Consider the following 20,210-nt stretch of genomic DNA (forward strand, 5'->3'; position numbering starts at 1 on the left):
TTGGTCTATTCAAATTCTCTACTTCTTCTTGATCCAGTTTTGGAAGGTTGTATGATTCTAAGAATTTATCCATTTCTTCCAGATTGTTGAATTGGTTGGCATATAGCTTTTCATAGTATTCTCTTATAATCTTTTGTATTTCTGAGGTGTCTGTTGTAATTTCTCCTCTTTCATTTCTGATTTTACTTATTTGTGCCTTCTCTCTTTTTTTTTGTGGTGAGTCTGGCTAAAGTTTTGTCAATTTTGTTTATCTTTTCAAAGAACCAGCTCTTGGTTTTATTAATTTTTTTCTATTGGTTTTTAGTCTCTTTCATTTATTTCTGCTCTGATTTTTATTATTTCCCTTCTTCTACTGATTTGGGGCTTTGTTTGTTCTTCTTTTTCCAGTTCCTTTAGGTGCATTGTTAGATTGTTTATTTGAGATTTTTCTTGTTTGTTGAGATAGGCCTGTATTGCTATAAACTTCCCTCTTAGAACCGCTTTTGCTGTATCCCATAAATTTTGGCATGTTGTATTTTCATTTTCATTTGTCTCCAGGTATTTTTTGATTTCTTCTTTGATTTCTTCGTTGACCCAGTCGTTGTTCAGTAGTATTTTGTTTAATCTCCATGTATTTGTGGCTTTTCTGATTTTCTTCCTATTGTTGATTTCTAGTTTCATACCATTGTGGTCAGAAAAGATGCTTGGTATTATTTCAGTCTTCTTAAATTTATGGAGACTTGTTTTGTGGCCTAACATGTGATCAATCCTGGAGAATGTTCCATGTGCATTTGAAAAGAATGTGTATTCTTCGGTTTTTCGATGGAATGCTCTGTATATATCTACTGGGTCCATCTGTTCTAGTGTGTCATTTAAGGCCAATGTTTCCTTATTGATCTTCTGTTTGGATGATCTATCTGTTGGTGTAAGTGGAGTGTTAAAGTCCCCTACTATTATTGTGTTACTGTTTATCTTTTTATGTTTGTTAATAATTGCTTTATATATTTAGGTGCACCTACATTGGGTGCGTAGATATTTACAAGTGTTATATCCTCTTGTTGGATTGTTCCCTTGATCATTATGTAATGCTCTTCTTTGTCTCTTTTTACAGTTTTTGTTTTAAAGTCTATTTTGTCTGATATGAGTACTACTACCCCAGCTTTCTTTTCATTGTCATTTGCGTGGAGTATCTTTTTCCATCACTTCACTTTCAGTTTGTGAGTGTCTTGAGGTCTGAAGTGTGTCTCTTGTATGCAGCATATATATGGGTCTTGTTGTTTTATCCAATCAGCCACCCTATGCCTTTTAATTGGAGCATTTAGTCCATTGACATTTAAAGTAGCTATTGATAAGTATGTACTTACTGACATTTTTTAACTTTTTTTCCTCAGTGTTTTAGTAGTCCTTCTCTGTTCTTTTCTTCTTCTATACAGAATTGATGGTCTCTTTAGTTTGACCTCTGTCTGAAAGCTCTACTCTTTAACTCCCCTCCTCTTTCATTTTATGTTTTTGATATCATATCTAACCTCTTTTTTGTGCATTTGTATCCATTACCCTCTCATCATGGAAATAGATAATTTTTCCTATTTGTGGTCTTCTCTTTTCCCCTTAAATCTGTCCCTTTAACATTTCTTGTAGGACTGGTTTCTTGGTGACAAACTCCTTTAATTTTTGCTTGTCTGGGAAATTTTTTATCTCTCCTTCCATTTTGAATGATAACCTTGCTGGGTAGAGTATTCTTGGCTGTAAGGTTTTTCCTTTTAGCACTTTAAATATATCGTGCCACTCTCTTCTAGCCTGTAAGGTTTCTGCTGAGAAGTCAGCTGATAGCCTTATGGGGTATCCTTTGTATGTAGCTTGTCTTTCTCTTGTGGCTTTTAGGATTCTCTCTTTATCTTTAATTCTGGACATTTTGATTATGACGTGTCTTGGTGTGGGCCTCTTTGGGTTTACCTTGTTTGGGGCTCTCTGTGTTTCCTGTACCTGGATGTCTGTTTCCTTCCTTAGGTTAGGGAAGTTTTCTTCTATTATTTCTTGAAATAGATTCTCTGCCCCTTTGTCCTCTCTTCTCCTTCCGGGACACTTATAATATGGACATTAGTGTGCTTGATGTTGTCCCAGAGGTCCCTTAGACTGTCCTCACCCTTTTTAATTCTTTTCTCTTTTACCTGTTCAGCTTGGGTAATTTCTTCTAGTCTTTCATCCAGCTCGCAGATCCATTCTTCTGTATGCCCTACTCTGCTTTTAAGTCCCTCTAGTGAATTTTTCATTTCCAGTATTGTATTTTTCATTTCTGATTAGTTCTTTTTTAATATCTTCCATTTCTTTGTTGACATTATCACTGAGTTCATCTATTCTTCTCCCCAGATCAGTGAGCATCCTTAACACTCTTTGTTTGAACTCTCTGTCTGGTAGCTTGCTCATTTCTGTTTCACTTAGCTCCTTTTCTGGGTTTTTGTCCTGTTCCCTTACTTGGAATGTATTCCTTTGCCTCCTCATTTTGCCTCTTTCCCTGTGCTTATGTCTACATATTAGGTAGGTCAGCTACGTCTCCTGCTCTTGGATAGATGACCTTATATAAGTGATGCCTTAGGAGGCCTGCAGTGTTCTTCCCTCAGTTCTCAATGTTCCAGTGGTGACCCCTATGTGGGCTACATGTGTCCTTCTGTTGTGGTCTGTTTGCTCTACCTGTAGGCGCCCAGGGAGGCCGAGTTATGCTTCTGTCCAGCTGTTGTAATGCCCAGCACTTTGTAGTTGCTGTGGGCCCTTCAGTCTCTTTATCAGGTCTGTGGAGCCCCAGCACAGTTGGCTGCAAGTTCTAATCCCACATTTGTGTTGCAGTATTTCTTTTAAGTGAGTAGGGCCCCAGCGTGGCAGGTTGTTAGGCTCAGGGGCTTAAAACTGCTATAAGCCTCCAGCCTTTAGGTCTCTTCTCAGCTCTCTGAGGATTGCAGCTGGGTGGGGCTGGCCTCAGGCATGGGAGCACCCAATTGTTTCAGGATTTGGAAGGTGGGGCAAACCCCCTATGTGGGTCTTTGAGAAGCACAAGTCTTCTGCAACTGACAAGCCCTGCCACCCACAGGTCCACACACACAGTCAACACAGTCCTGCCCCATGTGCATGCCCTGACCTCCTGAAGTGGACCCAGTCTTTCCATGGCAGGAGCCCCACACACTCCACCACCACCCCACACTCTCCACCCACTCCTTGTGCATGCCCTGCCCCACTGAAGTGGGCTCAGTTGCCAGGCTTCAGAGAATCCAGTCACCAATCTATGCAGGCCCACAAGTTGCCTGAGGGCTTGTTGTTGGGTGGGGCCAGTCTCTAGGGTGGGCTGCCTGCCTTGGCTGAGCTGGATTAAATCAGTGCTCTAGTGGGTGGGGCAGACCTGGGCTAGCAGTCCCCAGGGAGAACTCCAATGGTGTCTGTATCAACACGCCCACACCAGGCCACAACAATGGCTGCCGCCAATGTCCCAGTCCCTGGATAGATCTCACCTCTCACCAAGATGCACTCAGGGCCTGTTAGGTGAGTCACTTTTCACCAAAGCACTCTGCACCTTTCTTTCTGGTGATTTTAGGTTGCTGTCTGAACTGGGTGAGTTTATGCATGAGCCCTTTAAGAGCCAGTTTTAATTTCCTTGTGAACCAGCTTTTCTGGGGGTACTCCCCAATGTTTTAGTAGCAGGCAAAGTCAGATATTATGCCACTCATCTGGATTGTGCTGGGTCCACAATGTGCCTACAGTGGGGGTGCTCCCCGGCTCAGGGCCCCGCTCCTCCTGGGAGGGCTGCGTACCTTTGTGCTGCTCCTGGGCGGTCGTGAAGCTGCCGGCTGGTGAAGGTGGTGTTTTTTCTCTCCAGAAGGGAGTTTCTGCCTCTTTCACCTCAATTAGTGTTGTCCTTTGTTGCAGGAGTTTCTCTTATCCAGCTTTCAGTTCTGTCTCAGGGTAATTTTTCCATGAGTAGTTGTAAATTGGTTGTGTCCACAGGAGGAGGTGAGTTCAGAATCTGCTTATGCCACCATCTTGACTTCTCTCTATATATTGTCTTTTATAATTATCCCCATTTTTCTTTTTTTAATAACCAGCTGAAGATTTCCATCCTACTGAAATGAGTCCTGTGGCTCCTCCCTTTTTGATTGCTTTTTGCTTTTCCCCCTTCTAATATTTGTTTTATTTAATCCACTGTCTTATATACCCTATTATTATTTTTTAACTCCTCTAAAAATTTCCACCTTGTTAAGGAGTCCCTTTTTCCTCTCCCAGCTTCCCTTAACTCCTCTGTTAACTCATTGCCTTCATTAGCATTGGTAAGACCATGGGAGGAAGCTGAAACCCTGAGTTTAATTAAGTTTTTTAAGACTAGTCATTGTATTTCCTTTTTCATACATACCAATAAAACAGTTGTTTAGGATGAGAACTAAAATTTTTTCCAACTTAAGGATCCACTGTTTTGCCATTTTTTTTTCTCTGGAGTCCAAAGTATATTGTGGCCACGTGGTGTTACAAAAGAAAACCATCTTCTTCTTGAACATGGGCTCATGGCTGAATACAGACCATTTAGCCAAGAGGTAGACCAGAGGGCTTTTCTTGGGGACAGATGGACTTACTTCCATTGCAGAATTACAAACATACAGAACAGACAGCCAGACAGGAACCCAAACAGAACAGATAGCCAAATGAGACCACAAATAGAACAGATGGGTGCACCCAACAGATTCTGGGTAAAAGTCCTACAGCTATTCCCACTCCAAATGCATGCCCAGATGGCCCCTCCATGAAAGGGACACTACATGGAGGGGAAGGAAGCTCACGGGTGTCCCCAAGGTGACTTACCCTATTTCAGATTGAGTCTGTCAACTCACCAGAAGCAAAAACAAACAAACAATTCTAGAGCCTGTTTCCTTGCCATAAGAAAATGTGCCTAGGGTCAGTGGTGTTGGGTCAGATGGGAAATACTGGGAAGAGTCCCTAGGGCAAATCACCTGGGCAGCTGTTGGACTGCTTCCTGGGAAATCCCAGTTGGCCTGGGACAATGGAGCCATGGGAAAAGAGCCTCCTGGCTAGCTTGCCAAATTTTTACTGGATACATATACCCAGGTTCTTTACCTGCCACACAAGAGGGGCCAAATAAAACTGGAACACTGAGGGTGCTGCGCTAGGCACCAGGAACACAACTGAAGGTGTAATCGCTGTGGAGAGGGGCTGGAAGGCAGCAGCTCAACGCTGGGGCCTGCCCTCCCCAGCCACTTCCCCTGAGACACTGAAAAGAATGTGTGCACCAGGGACACAGTTCTTTGCTTCCTGCCCTTCTCACCAACTGCCAGGTGTGTTCTCTCCTAAGGCAGGGTCTTGAGTATGACGAATTCAATGAAAAGAGCTGGTTGCAAGCAACAGAAACTAACTCTGACCGCCAAAGCAAATGGGGATTTATGAAAGGATGATGGCCACTCCTCACTGTACTGAAGGGAGAGCTGGACACCTGGGAAGACAGGGGCCAGGCTGCTCAGGAATTGCGAGTGCCACCACCATGGTCTGTCATCACTGCTTTTGGTCTTCAAGTGTATCTGCTCAAGATTTGAGTTCCATGAAGAGAGAAACTGGTCCAGGTTAGGTTGTGTGCCTACTCTTAATCCAATGGCTGTGCCCAGTGGGATTGGGTCCTGTTACTGGCCCAAACCCTATGCCTACCTCTGAGAAAAGAATGAATTATTATTATAACAAACGTTCCAGGTACTATGATCAGGAAGGGTGTATAAGGAAAGTGAGGTTTGGAGAAGTTAAGTAAAATGCCCAAGGCCACACAACAAGAATATGGTGATGTATTACTCTCTTTATGTACTGCTGTATCCGATTTGCTAACATTTTGTTGAGCATTTTTGTGTGTATGTTCATGAGGGATACTGGTCTGTATTTTCTTTTCTTGTAATATCTTTGTCTCGTTTGGTTATCAGAATTATGCTGGACTCATAAAATGACTTGGGAAGTACTCCCTCTTCTATTTTCTAAAAGATTTTGTATAGTATTGACTTTAATTATTCCTTAGGTATTTTTTTTATTGATGTCATAATAGTTTATAACATTGTGAGATTCCAGTTGTACATTATTGTTTGTCAGTCACCATATAAATGCACCCTTTTACTCCTTGTGCCCACCCCCAGCCCCCTTGCCCCTGGTAACCACCAAACAGTTCTCTCTGTCTGTGTGTTAGTTTATATTCCACATATGAATGAAGTCATACACTGTTTGTCTTTCTCTGGCTTATTTCACCTAACAATACTCTCCAGGTGCATCCATGTTGTTGCAAATGGGACAATTTTGTCTTTTTTTATGGCTGAGTAGTGTTCCATTGTATATATATATCACATCTTCTTTATCCAATCATCTGTCAATGGACACTTGGGTTGCTTCCACTTCTTGGCTATAGTGAATAGTGCTACAATTAAGATAGGGGTGCATAAGCCTCTTTGGATTGTTGATTTCAATTTCTTTGGATAAATACCCAGAAGTGGGATAACTGGATCATAAGGTATTTCTATTTTTAATTTTTTGAGGAATATCCATACTGTTTTTCATAGAAGCTGCACAGTTTGCATTCTCAGCAGCAATGAATGAGGGTTCCCTTTTCTCCACATCCTCGCCAACATTTGTTATTTTTTATCTTGGTCATTATAGCCATTCTCATGGGTGTGAGGTGATATCTTAGTGTAGTTTTGATTTGCATTTCCCTGATGATTAGTGAGGTTGAACATCTTTTCATGTGCCTATTGGCCATCTGTATACCTTCCTTGGAAAAATGTCTGTTCATATCCTCTGCCCATTTTTTGATCGGGTTATTTGTTTTTTTGTTGTTCAGTTGTGTGAGTTCTTTATATATTTTGGAGATTAACTCCTTGTTGGATATATGATTTAAAAATATTTTCTCCCAGCTGGTGAGTTGTTTTTTCATTTTGATCCTGGTTTCATTTGCCTTGCAGAAGCTCTTTAGTCTGATGAAGTCCTACTTGTTTATATATATATATTTTTTGTTTCCCTTATCTGAGTAGACATGGGATTTGAAAAGATCCCTCTAAGATCGATGTCAAAAAGTGTTCTGCCTATATTTTCTTCTAGGAGTTTTATACTTTCAGGTCTTACCTTCAAGTCTTTGATCCATTTTGAGTTAACTTTTGTGTATGGTGAAAGATAATGGTCTACTTTCATTCTTTTGCATGTGGCTGTCGAGTTTCCCAGCACCATTTATTGAAGAGACTTTCCTTTCTCCATTCTATGTTCTTAGCTCCTTTGTCGAAGATTAGCTGTCCATATATGTGTGGTTTTATTTTGGGCCTTTTAGTTCTGTTCCATTGATCTGTATGTCTGTTTTTGTATCAGTACCATGCTGTTTTGATTACTATAGCTTTGTAGCATTTTTTGAAGTTAGGGATTGTGATGTCTCTAGCTTTGTTCTTTTTTTCTCAGGAATTGCTTTAGCTATTCAGGTTTTTTTGTTGCCCCATATGAATTTTAGGATTCTTTGCTCTATTTCTGTGAAGAATATCATTGGGATTCTGATTGGGATTGCATTGAATCTATAGATTTCTTTAGGTAGTGTGGACATTTTAATTACGTTTATTCTTCCCGTCCATGTACATGGGATATCTTTCTATTTCTTTATGTCATCACCGATTTCTTTCAATAATGTCTTATAGTTTTCATTGTATAGGTCTTTCACCTCTTTCGTTAAATTTATTCCTAGATATTTTATTCTTTTTGTTGCTGTTGTAATGGGATTGTATTCTTGAGTTCTCTTTCTGTTAGTTTGTTGTTAGAGTATAGAAATGCAACTGATTTTTGTAAGTTGATTTTGTACCTGCAACTTTACTGTTGTTGTTGATTATTTCTAATAGTTTTCTGATGGATTCTTTAGGGTTTTATATATATAAAATCATGTCATCTGCAAACAGCAAGAGTTTCACTTCTTCATTGCCTATTTGAATTACTTTTATTGCTTTTTATTGCCTAATTGCTCTGGCCAGAACTTCCAGTATTATGTTGAATAAGAGTGGCAAGAGCGGGCACACTTGTCTTGTTCCTGTTCTCAGAGGGATGGCTTTCAGTTTTTCCCCACTGAGTATGATGTTGGCTGTGGGTTTGTCATACATGGTCTTTATCATGTTGAGGTACTTTCCTTCTATAGCCATTTTGTTGAGAGTTTTTATCATAAATGGATGGTGGATCTTGTCAAATGCTTTCTCTGCATCTATTGAGATGATCATGTGATTTTATTCCTCATTTTGTTAATGTAGTGTATCATATTGATTGATTTGCAGATGTTCAGCCATCCCTGTGTGTCCCTGGTGTAAATCTCACTTTATCATGGTGTATGATATTTCCAATGTATTGTTGTATTCTGCTTGCCAATATTTTGTTGCGGATTTTTGCATCTATGTTCATCAATGATATTGGCCTGTAATTTTCCTTCTTCATATTGTTCTTGTCTGGCTTTGGTATCATGGCGATGTCAGCCTTGTAGAATGTCTTAGGAAGTGTTCCATCTTCCTCTAATTTTTGGAATAGTTTGAGAAGGATAGGTATTAAATCTTCTTTGAATGTTTGATAAAATTCTCCAGAGAAGCCATCTGGTCCCAGACTTTTATTTTTTGGGAGGTTTTTGATTACTGTTTCAATCTCTTTACTTGTGATTGGTCTATTCAGATTCTCTATTTCTTCTTGATTCAGTTTTGGGAGGTTGTATGAGTCTAAGAATTTATCCATTTCCTCTAGATTGTCCAATTTCTTGGCATATAGGTTTTCATAGCATTCTCTTATAATCCTTTGTATTTCTGTGGTATCCGTTGTGATTTCTCCTCTTTCATGTCTAACTTTATTCATTTGAGCCTTCTCTCTTTTTTTTTTGTTGTGAGTCTGGCTAAGGGTTTATCAATTTTGTTTATCTTGTCCAAGAACCAGCTTTTTGTTTCATTGATCCTGTCTACTGTTTCTTTGGTTTCAATTTCGTTTACTTCCGCTCTAATTTTTTTTATTATTTCCCTCCTTATGCTGACTTTGGGCTTTGTTTGCTCTTCTTTTTCTTATTCTGTTAGGTGTAGTTTAAGATTGCTTATTTGGGATTTTTTCTTGTTTGTTAAGGTGGGCCTGTACTGCTATGAATTTCCCTCTCAGGACTGCTTTTGCTGCATCCCATATGAGTTGGTATGGTATATTTTCTTTTTCATTTTTCGCCGGATATTCTTTGATTTATCCTTTAATTTCTTCAATGATCCATTGGTTGTTCAGTAGCATGTTTTTTAGTCTCCACATCTTTGTCACTTTCCCAGTTTTTTCCTTGTAGTTGATTTCTAGTTTTGTAGCATTATGGTCAGAAAAGATGCTTGTTATGATTTCAATTTTCTTACATGTATAGAGGCTTGCCTTGTTTCCCAACATATGGTCTGCTCTTGAGAATGTTCCATGCATACTTGAATGCGTAATCTGCTCTTTTTAAATGGAGTGCTCGCTATATATCTATTAAGTCCATCTGGTCTAATTTTTCACTTATGTCCACTATTTCCTTATTGACTTTCTGTCTGGATGATCTATCCATTGATGTAAGTGGGGTGTTAAGGTCCCCTACTATTATTGTGTTGTTGTTGATATTCTCCTTTTAGGTTTGTTAATAGTTGCTTTTTACATACTTTGGTGCTCCTGTGTTGGGTACATATATGTATATAAGTGTTATGTCTTCTTGGTGCAGTGTCCCTTTTATCATTATATATTGCCCCTCTTTGTCTCTCATTACCTTTTTTATCTCAATGTCTACTCTGTCTGACATAAGTATGGCAACACCTGCTTTCTTTTGTTTGCCATTAGCTTGGAGTATTGTCTTCCATCCCTTCACTATGGGCCTGTGTTTTCTTTAGAGCTGAGATGTGTTTTCTGGAGGCAGAAAATTGTTGGGTCTTGTTTTTGAATTCACCCAGCCACTCTGTGTCTTTTGATTGGGGAATTCAATCCATTCACATTTAGAGTGATTATTGATATATGAGAGCTTAATGCTGTCATTTTATCTCTTGTTTTTTAGTTGTTATGTATTTCCCTTGTTCCTCGTCCTTTGTATTTTGGACTGCTAATTCAGTTTGGTGGCTCTCTATGATGGTTTTCACAGTTTTCTATTTATCATTTGTGTCTTTGTTCTGATTTTTTGTTTAGTGGTTACTGTGCAGTTTGTATAAAAGATCTTGTAGATGAGATAGTCCATTCCCTGACAGCCTCTTTTTCCCTTAGTCTACGAAGCTTTCATCTCTTTCCTCTTTCCTTTCTAAGTTGTTGTTGTCACAGCTTATTCCATTACTTATTATGAATTTGTGGTTAAAATGAAGTGATAATATTTATTTTTGATGTTTTCCTTCTCTTTATCTTTAGAGTTATAATTGTTTGCTAATCTGTTCTGATAGAGAGTTACAATTTATTGATTTTGTCTCCCTGTTTATCTGCTTGCTCAAGGCTTTGTAAACACTTTTATTTTTTTCAGGTGTGAGGGCTTTCTTGATCAAATCTTGTGGGGGACAGGTCTTGTGGCAATGAACTCCCTCAGCTTTCCTTTATCTGGGAAAATTTTTATTTCTCCTTGATATCTGAAGGATATTTTTCGCTGGATATGGTATTCTTGGCTGAAAGTCTTTGTCTTTCAAAATTTTGAATATATCACTCCACTCTCTCCTAGCTTGTAAGGTTTCTGCTGAAAAATCTGCTGAAAGACTGATTGGGCTTTCTTTGTAGGTTATTTTCTTCCACCTTGCTGCCCTTAATATTTTTTCTTTATTGTTGACTTTTGCCACCTTTACTAATATATGCCTTGGAGAAGGTCTTTTTACATTGATGTAATTAGGAGTCCTGTTGGCTTCTTTTACATGTAATTCCAGGTTTGGGAAGTTCTCAGTTATTATTTCTTTGAACAATCTCTCTGCTTCTTTTTCCCTCTCTTCTCCCTCCAGAATACCTATAATCCTTATGTTGCATTTCCTAATTGAGTCAGATATTTCTCAGAGAATCTTCATTTCTTTTTAGTCTAAGTTCTCTCTCCTTCTCCATCTGAAGCATTTCTGTGTTCCTATCCTCTAGATTGCTAATTATATCCTCCATATTGTCAGCTCTGTTGTTTAAGGACTCCAGATTTTTATCTCATCCATTGTGTTTTTCACCTCTAACAATTCTGTTTGTTTTTTCTTTATAGTTTCCATATCTTTTGTGAAGAATTCCCTCTGTTCAGTAATTTGGTTCCTGATTTCATTAAACTGTCTTTCAGAATTCTCTTGTAGCTCATTAAATTTTCTTATGATGGCTGTCTTGAATTATTTGTCATTTAGATCATAGATTTCCATGCCTTCAGGATTGGTTTCTGGGTGTTTGTCTTTTTCCTTCTGGTCTGGAGTATTAATATATTTCTTTATACCATTTGGGGGAGTTGATTTGTGCTGGGACATAGTGATAGTTTCTGGATGCAGGTTCCACCTGCTGCCATTTGTGTAAGGGGCAGGAGCTGTGTAATCTGAGCCTGCTGCCATGACCCCTGTCAGCTGTTCCTGTCTGAGCCTGAGCCACTCCTTGGGATCACAGCAGCCCTGTGGGGTCTCCCACCAAATGGGAAAGTAGTCACGTGGGGGGCTCAGGGCTGCTGCTGCCTCATCCCACAGCCCCACCAAGACATGCTTCCCCCTTTCAGGGCAGTACTATGGGTGTTTGTGGCAGCCAGGAGCTTGTTTGTCTGAGTGGCAGCTCAGCTGCCCTCTGCTCCTAAGTCACACCAGCTGTTGCACTTGTTGGGTGGGACTTCCCCTCTGGGACCAAGCCAAAGCCACTCCCTGGGACCAGGTGGTATTGTGGATGCTCCCACCAGACAAGAGAGTGATCACATAGGGGCTCAGGGCTACTGCCACCTGCTCCCACAGTCCCACTGAGACACACTTCCCCTCGTCGGGGCCGCAGCAGTACTATGGGCATTCGTGGCAGCCAGGAGTTTGTTCACCTGAGCAGCAGCTCAGCCACCCTCTGCTCCTAGGTTGCATCAGCCTTTGGGCTTGGTGGGTGGGGCTTCCCCACTGGGTCCAAGCCTGTGTAGCTCTCTGTGGGCTGTATGGCCCTGAGGGCTCTCCCACTAGACAGGGAAGTGATCACATGGGGGACTCAGGGTTGTCATCACCTGTTTCCACATTTGTGCTGAGGCACACTCCCACCCTCAGGGTCACAGTGGTGCTATGATTGCTCCAGCTGGGAAAGTAGTCACATGCATGCACTGGGCTGCCTGGGGTCCAAAGGGTGCTCACCTATCTCCACCACCTCCTCAGGGGGGTAATCCATTCACCTTCAGACATATAGCTGCTTGGGTCTCTCAGGCATCCTGATGTGCTGTGTGGGTATCCTCTGCTGATTAGTGAATGTCCTTTTAGTTGTGTTTCAAAGGGGGAGAGACACAGGGAACAGCTCACTCTGCCATGTTGCTGACATCCATTCCTTGGGTTTTTGATAGAATTTACCAAGTTAATCTAGTCAGGCCTGGAGTTTTCTCAGTGGGAAAGTGATAAATTCAATTTTTTAAAAAAAATTTTGACACAGTCATAAACTTGGAGACAATTTACATTTGTGAGAAAGTTGCTAATCTGATATCATCCCTGAATATTTTAGTGTGTATTTCCTGCAAACAAGAACTGTAATGCATCCATGAAAATCAGGAAGTTAACATTGATAAAGGACTGTCATCTGTTCCTCTGGCCCTATTCAAGCTTCACCAGTCAACCCAGCAGTGTCCTGCAGAGTGAAACGCGCCCTTTGTTGTCACATCTCTCTAGTCCGCTTCAGTCAAAAGTGGTGCCCCCGATGACAGGCCAGTTGCTTGTAGTGTGTAGTCTGGATCTGCCTAATGTGTCTTCGTGAGTAGATTAAGGTCGCATGTCTTTGGCAAAACATCCCAACATCACGCTGTGTCCTTCTCCTGCGTCCTCTCAGGAGGAATGCAGCTTCCCCTTTGCCACTGATGAGGATGCTCACTGATCTCTCCATGAAGCTGGGTCTGCCTGCTAGGCAATGCAACATGATGATGCTCTTTCCCTTTTGAGATTACTATTTTGCGGGGAGGTACTTTGAAACTATGTAAATATCCCCTTCCTCATAAAATTTTCAATGTGGTTACTTATTTACCCATATTGGTATGCTTTTATAGTTTCCTATTTTATTCAATAAATTATAATCTGTTATCTCATTATTTATTTTGACGCTCAAATTGTCCCAGATTTGGTCAATAGGAACCCCTCCAGGCTGGGTCCTGTGTCTTTACGAGATGTCTCCATCATTCTTTGAGCCCTTCCTTGCTTTCTGGCACAAGATAATCCAGGCTTACATTTTACTTTCCCTAACACAGCCCTGGAATCAGCCATTTCTCCAAGGAGCTCTGGTTCCTTCCAGTGGAAAGTTGTTTTTAGAAGCTAAGATCTGGGTTCAGTTATTAGGGTGTTAGACATAGGTTCTTGCTATTTATCATCTATCAATCAATCACCTATGTGTCTGTCCTTATTGTATACCATATTACACCTTATTCTAACAATACACTTCATTATTACTGACTTCTATTTTAACACTGTTGTGGGCAGAGAACACAGAGAGTCAGGCTCACGTCTCAGGGCTCCTTTCTCCGCAGGACTGTGGCCTAGAACTCCAGTTTCTGTCTCTCGAGGCCCTGGACATCACTGCTTCACATCTCCTTCTGATCAGCCACATTCTGTGCAATCTCAGCCCCCCAACTTTGAGGGGGAAGCAGCAGGAACTTTGGACTCACAACATGAGTCTTCTTGGGATTTGGGTCCCTCCATTATTTGTTTTTTAGCTTAAAGTGGCTTTATTTAAACTCTCAACGTGACAATTACAGTAAAGGAGCTAGAGTAGGCAAATGAGGAAGTTTATACAGTCTTGACAGTTGGTGCTGGTTCGTATAGGAGGAAAGTCAGCCAATCATGGACACAGGTTTAGAAATTTCTCCAGACCTCCAGACTTGGACACGGTGCGCTTTTCACGCAGAGAGGACCAGGTAGTTAAAGTCCTACACGTTCGTTTCCTTCAGATGTCTCTCTTCTGTCTTTATTCCTTGGTTGCACTACAGGTGGGTTCTGCATCCCTCCCACCTGGATGACCTTCTAACCAAGAACCCCCAGGCTGGATGGCTTTACTGAGCGTTTAAGGTAGAAGTACACAAATTTACATCAACTTTTCCAAGAAAGTGAAAAAGGGGAACACTCTCAACTCAGTAAATGAAGCCAGCATAACCTTGACACAAAAACGTGACAAAGACATTAAAGGAAAGGGAAATTAAAAGTCAAGTCTAAAATTAAACTTAACAATGTAAGACAATATGAAAATATAAATCAATATTAAAGGATAGTCCATCATGAGCAAATGGACTTATGCCTGAAAAGCAAAATTGATTTAGCACTTAAAAATCAACTTATGTATCTAACCATATCAACATACAGAAATATATATGTTCTTTTCAATGGATGCAGAAATATCACTGTATAAAATTAAACAGCCATTCATGAGGAAAAGGAAAAACTTTTGGCAAACTCTTAATAGACGCAATTCAGTTAATCTGACAGAGTATCTGCAAAACATAGCAAACATCCTACTTGGTGGTAAAGTCTGAAAATCTTTCTCCCTGAGACTGGGAAGACACTCATGCTTGCAACCACCATCCCCATTCAACATTGTACTGGAGATGCCGTCAGGGAAATAAGGCAAGAGAGAGATGGGTGGAGGGCCTGGAAAAGAATACACGAAACTGCTATTGGCTATTGATTACATAATGTGTGCATTTAAAAATCCAGAGAACTCTATAATTAACTATTATCATTAAAAATCAAAGCCACTGGATACAAGAGTAGACAAAAAGCAAGTGTATTTCTAAATAACAGGAACAAACAATTGGAAATTAATTTTTAAATGACACATTTACAATTCCTTCAAAAATATCAAATACTTAGGAATAAGTCTAATGAAATATGTGAAAGAAACTGTAAAACATTATTGAGAGAAATTAAAGATGACCCAAATAAAGAGATATTCCTAGTTCATGGATTGGAAGACTCTATATTGTAAAATGTAAATTCTTCCCCCACATAATTTATAGAATCTATGCAATCCCATTTAAAATCCCAGCAGATATTTTTGTGGAAATTGACAAGTTATTCCAACATTTATATGGAAATGCAAAAGGCTAAAATAGCAAACACAATCTCAAAGAAACATAACAAAGTAAGAAGATTTAGACTACCAGATATTAAGACTAAAGAGCTAATGTAACTCAGGCAGTAGGATATGGGCATGAGAGTGAACAAATAGACCAATGGAGCAGAACAGTGTTCAGTGAGTGCAACCACTTTGGAAAATTATTCAGCAGAATCAGGTAAAAACGAACACATGCAGAGTCTACCACCCACAAGTCCCCTCCCTCCTAGGTCTGTAGCTGTGGTGGGCAGAACAATGGCACCCCAAAGATGGCCACATACTAATACTCAGAATCTGCAAATATGTTACGTTATGTGGGAAAAGGGAATTAAGGTTGTAGGTAGAATTAAGGTTACCTAATCAGTTGACCTTAAAATAGGGAAATTATCTGGGATTATTCAAGTGGTCCCAATCTAACGAGATGAGTCTGCAGAAAAGGAAAGCAGAAGAGTCTGTGAGAGGGACTTGCCCCACCCTTGCTGGCTTTGATGACAGAAGAAGGGACCACTAGACAAGCCATGTAGGCGGCCTCTCGATGCTGGGAATGGCCCTCAGCCTAAAGCCAGCAAGCAAATGGAGACCTCAGCCCTACAATACAAGGAACTGAATCTGCCAACAAGCTGTATGAGCAAGCAGCAGATTCTCCCCCAGAGCCTTCAGAAACAAACGCAGCCCTGCTGACACCTGGATTTTTAGCCTGGTGAGACCTGTGCTGAACTTCTGCCCTATAGAACTGTAAGAAAATTAAATTGCGTTGTTTTAAGTCACCAAGTGTGTAGTAATTTGTTCCACAGCAATTGAAACCTAACAGAGCAGAGTAAACAAAACACGTGACATATTCCACCACAGTCCACCCCCTGTCCCTAAGTATGCACGCATGAGCACACACACACACACACACACACACACACACACACACACACTCACACACACACACCTCTCTTCCCTAACTGATAATTCTGAAAATTACTGCACTTATCATAATGCAACAGTCCTTTCAATCATAGAAGTGCTCCTCCTCTTCCAGAGGCCCAGAATCAGATCCAAGCAGATCATTCTGCAGCAAGTTGGGGACCTGAAGGTGCCGCCTGCTCATCCTGGAGGGTGCAGATGTTGAGTTTCATGATCTTGCACCTCTAGGCTGCAGACAGATTTAACTGTTACCAAGATATTTATCCTAATCAAGGAGGGCACAGAACAATCAGAATTTTCTCTTTTTCAGAAAAGGGGTACAAATACAGTCATCAGGGTCTGAATAACACATCATATCCCTCTGGGTAGGGAGGAAGTGGGATCCTGGTCAGTTGGACCTTTGGCTGGCCTGGGTGCTGCCTGCATGGAGGTCTTGGCTTCTGTTCTCTTTTATCCTCTCTGACCCTGCTTGAGAGGGGTGTTGGGAAGGGTTGTGGCCCGGACAACATTCCGAGAGTGGATGTAATGACCCTGGAGGTGGCCTTGGGGACTGCACAGTCAGCGGCTCTTGCCAGGCCAGGGCACTCTGCTGACACCATCCTCTCAAAGGCTGTTTTGATGCCTATTGACTTATTTCCTCTGAGCCCTGCCATGACTACTGCCTCTAGGCCTTTAGTCAGTGGCTTCTGGCCCAGCCTCCTCTCTGCCTCCCAGCAGCGGAAACAAAGAACTGAGGTAGCCAGACAGCCCCAACCCGCCCCCAGAAGGCTGCTCAGGCCCCAAGCCACAACCACTTTGAGATTTATGGTAGAGGTAGAGGGGCAGAGGACAGGTAAGAACTTCTTCAGGAACAGACACAGCAAGAGGGGGGCGGGAGGGTCCAGGATTCTCTGGATCCTCCAGGCTGTTGTGTCCCGATTTCCAGAATCCCACAGTTCGATGGTCCCCTCCCTAACTTTGTCATGGGGCAAACAACTCAGGTTTTGCAATTCAAGAAGGTCGATGACTGCCAGACTGTAAGTGGCCCTGGTCCCCTGGCCACAGGTGGTGGGTGCATCTTTTAAATCTCAGGACACCTTTCCAGTTAATGGCTGTGTGATCTCAGGTCAGCAGGGCTGAAACCAAATGTGTCCGTCTTGCATCACTTCCATCAACAGCCAGCACACTCTAACAACGGGGCTCTCCACCAAGAGTGCTAGACCTCAAGATACCCGCCCTCGCTGAATCAGGACTATGGCGTAGCTTTAGATAAATGGAGGGCTCAACAACACACATTCATCCAATCATAGGATAAAACACGCATCCTGGTTCATTTTGGAGATCTACATCCCTTATCTAATTAATCATTACTAAGAATTTTCCTCGTTAAAAAGTCCAAAGAAAGGGACTTAGGTTTGAATCTCACATGATGTTAGTTACCTGTTTTCAAGAAATATGCGGAGAAAGGACTGGGTGACACAGCAGACAGGGATATCATGACACATCTTTTGAACTCCAGTGGTTCTCAGAATGAAGACCCTACTGAATCAGGAAGTAGAACTCTTAAAGTACTTTTTGAGGAAAGACTGTAAAGGACCGAGACACCACTTTGTCAGCACCCCTCACTTCACAGATCAGGAAGGTGAGGCCAAAGGAAGGAGTCCACCTGATCAGTGTATTTTTCTGATCCCTGGACCCTCAGTTACTGCCCTTTCAGGACAGACTGTGAAATGCCTTTCCAGATCCTGTTGAGTTTTGCCCTTCCATTCACCCAGGAAAAGAGGGAAGGACTGCAAAGAGAGGAGAACCTGGGAAGAGGGAGTGCCAGTCTCCGTGGTCACCGTGACTTTCTTTCCTCCTTTGGGCGTCTCCCTCTGTGGCCATAAGCCGGCTGTGCCAGCACTTCTGGTCCTGGTGACGTGAGGCCCCTTTCCTGCCAACCTCCATCTCCTCAGCCCCCTCCCCCAACTCCTCCACTGCAGTTAAGAGTTTACTGACAAGGTTTCGGAAGGCGCAGTCCTCCCCACTTTGAGGTCTGGCTCCAAGGTACTCTCAAGATGTGGGTTCAACCGGCATCTTTCACCCGACGTTTTTGTCCCCCGCTTGTCCAAACGACTTCATAAAGCTTAGAGTAGGAGTCCGACGCTGACGTGAAAACACTTAGCTCGTTACTGTGCTTTCTGGAGAATCTAGAGTCACTAACATATTTTATTACGGGGTTTTTCTAACTGCCCTTAATTATTCTCCATTTTATGAATACTAGGACGTTAATGAAAATGAAAGAACTCCTTGTTCTACATTCCTATGTCAAAGGGAGTAGTTTCGGGTCCTAACTCAGGAGTGAAGTAGACATGGCCCGACCTCGGAAAAGAAGGAAGCGCCACCCGGGGGGTAACCGCGCCTCACCTGTCACCCCTGGGGGTGGAAGGACCAGAGGCATTTACGTTCTTTATATAACGACTCTCTCCCAAAGGCGCCAAGCATCTCCCGCACATACGCGCATCCAGCAGAGTCAAGCATGAATAAAGGCTCCTCGGCACAGACATACGCACCCACAGGGGCCTTCGCTTCCTGGGCGCGGACGCGAGTCCGCTTCCTCGGTCGGGTCTCAGCGGGGATTCACGGTGGCCTGAAATAGAGTCTCCCGGCAGGTCTGCTGGAGGCCCCCGCACTGCCCGCCGCCGCTCTGTCCGCACCGACACCCCACCCACGTTCCAGAGGCTCCTCATCTGCGCGTTTGCGCCCAGCGGACGCATCTCCTCCGATGCCTTGCGGCCCTCCCTTCCCAGGGAGCACAGCTCAGGGCGCGGACGCGGCTTGAGAAGGGAGTCGGTGTGGGGTCTGGCTTTTTATTGAGGGAAGGACACATGGAGGGAAGGGGCCGCGGGTGGGGACCAGGCCTTCCCTCGACTCCTGCTGGGGGTCTTCTGCCGTCCACGGAGGCGCGCACTTTCCAAATTAGCCTGGTATTGCTCTGACTCGCTACTTGCGCGAGTCGCACACACCTGCTGAGGAGGAAGCCTGCGTCTGTCTGGACAGGGACCACGATCTAGATCTGAAACAGTTTTCACCCGTGTTTTGCACTAACACCTAATTCACACCTACTTTTCTTTTCAACCAGACTTCATTGACTCTTCCCAAAGCACCCAGCAGGAAACTGCGCCCTCATCTCACTAATGATTATAGCAAGAAAAGCTGACATAGCCTGGGGACTTTGGCAGTGATTCTTAATTAGCGCACAGCTCTCTTGGTGGGATCAAAGCCCCCGGCTGGGGGAGCTCTGAGAGCTGCAGACCCCGGGCGTTGAGGGTTTGCAGGGGTGGGACGGCACAGGGTGATGGGGGATGAACTATGTGGTTGTTGGTCAGTCGAATCATCTGGAGGAATGACTTCTTTCTCATTTCTCTTCTTTGCAGAATCATTCCACATGCTCTGTGGTACTTGATCCCCAGGCCACCAGGATGTGGGGACCTCTGTTGTCATTGCCCTCTGATGGCTGAGGCTTCCAGGCTGGGTGTGAGGGCTGCACGCCTCACCCGGCTGCGGCACTGGGACACAGCCCTCCTCCCCCTCCCCTGTCCGTGGCTTACTGAGGAAGCTGGGATCCTGCTGGCAGGCCAGGGCAGGCCTCCTGCGACAGGGCTGCCTGGAAAGCAGGCAGCTGAGAGGGAGGAGCTGAGAGGGAGGCTGAACTCCTGAGCTCCCTCCCCACCCCCTTGGTGGGCTGGTTCTCCCCAGAAACTGGGTCACAGCTGATGGGAGAGTCCGTGTGGCACCAGCTCAAGCTGCCTTCCCCTACGTCTGTCTGGCGCTCTCCTGCTGTTACATGTTGACACCACAGTGTGGACACTTGTGCCAGCTTGTGTGGTTTGCCAGCAATTTTAGTCCGTGTGTTCCATCATTGTGTTATGTAGAAACGTGGGTGCTTTTATTTTACGTTTGAAAGAATTAGGGACTGGAAGATGTAAGTAACTGCAAAGCACCTCGGGTGGATTCATTCGTGAAATCTGCATAAACTGCTTTGAGGCAGAGCCCTGGGGAGGTTTGTAGAACAGGAAGCAGCTGCCAGCACCTGGTCCCAATAGAGT

The sequence above is a fragment of the Diceros bicornis genome, chromosome 27 (genome assembly GCF_020826845.1).
Source record: "Diceros bicornis minor isolate mBicDic1 chromosome 27, mDicBic1.mat.cur, whole genome shotgun sequence".
In the NCBI taxonomy this organism is placed as follows: domain Eukaryota; kingdom Metazoa; phylum Chordata; class Mammalia; order Perissodactyla; family Rhinocerotidae; genus Diceros; species Diceros bicornis.